This window comes from Penaeus monodon, chromosome 24 (assembly GCF_015228065.2).
Source record: "Penaeus monodon isolate SGIC_2016 chromosome 24, NSTDA_Pmon_1, whole genome shotgun sequence".
Taxonomy (NCBI): domain Eukaryota; kingdom Metazoa; phylum Arthropoda; class Malacostraca; order Decapoda; family Penaeidae; genus Penaeus; species Penaeus monodon.
Window position 1 is genome coordinate 9,401,862 of NC_051409.1, and position 1,212 is coordinate 9,403,073.

The 1,212-nt window shown below is 34.7% G+C and overlaps 1 protein-coding gene across 1 annotated transcript in view; it reads right to left on the reverse strand.

Annotated features, from left to right (window-relative positions):
- LOC119588543 (glutamine synthetase-like) overlaps positions 1 to 1,212 on the reverse strand; it is a 6,759-nt gene that overhangs the window by 2,078 nt on the left and 3,469 nt on the right. The gene's annotated exons all lie outside the window — the stretch shown is intronic.

Consider the following 1,212-nt stretch of genomic DNA (forward strand, 5'->3'; position numbering starts at 1 on the left):
CAATAGCATTAGTAAATGTAGAATTACCACAGGCGGTCGTAATATTCGTAACATGAGTAATAACAGTTGCAAGATAACACTATATCGTGGCATGCAGAAGAAAAGTCGTTAAGCAGTGATAAGTGTCGACAGCATACTATAAAATACAGTAAAGGATCAGCATTTATTCCCCCATGAGGTACAAGATTAATATTCGAATCTTCTTGCCTTTCGTTCCATACTATCAAGGCTCAATGATACCTAAATGTAATGGGTACTCATAAGAAACTAATCTCGCCTATCTTATAAACCCATGATTTTTTTCTGCCAATTGTCAAGAGCGTAATAGAGATTAAGTAACTAGGGAGTATTCTAAAGATTCCTAAAAAATGTCAGAATACTTATTTCTGTTCTGAATTCAGGAGGAATGGGAAAGGTGGAGGGGGGGCGGGGGGACTAAACACTTCCTTGGAAGTGGCCTCGCCTCTCGTTGAAGAAAAAAATAATAATGCATATCGCAACTATTTCAGGATTCATGTTGAACAAAATGTAAACAAACCACATGAAGAAAACGTTTATGGCATATTTATGCATTTTATTATCCTTCTCTTTTTGTTTTGGTTACACACCCAAGCTTAATTTAAATAATGTGTATTATATGAATACAGTATAGCCATGGGGTTTAGGAATACTGTAGTGGAAGAGGTAAACGTAGGAAAATAACGTAGTGCTGGCAATTTGAAGGAAGGAGAAGATAGTATATCATTTACATCTTTAAATTATCAATGCTTTATTACTGTTACGTTAATTCTGTCTGAATATACTGACACTTATCGTAGTATATGTTAGAACAGACTAGCATGGAATCAGCAGAAATAGAAAAGTGGAGATGGGTTTAAAAAAATTACTACAGGCAATTCATAGGATTATTACCTTAATTATCTTATTATTCGAAAAAAAAAAAAAATGCTAACCAATCAAGCTAAAGAGTAAATACCCATTCAGCATACCTAATAATATCAGTTCTGCCCGCTTTCCCCTAAATCTTAAATACATTACGATATCTCAAAAGGGGTTGTCAGAGTCCAAAGCACTGTGGTCTTATCTTTGATCACTTATCACTTAAGGTTAATATTTTATCTCCACCTTTTAACACGTATCTGGAGGAAAGGGGGAACTACAGTATTTATTAATCAGAAACCAATCCATCACAATGTCAAGTTCACTCACTCT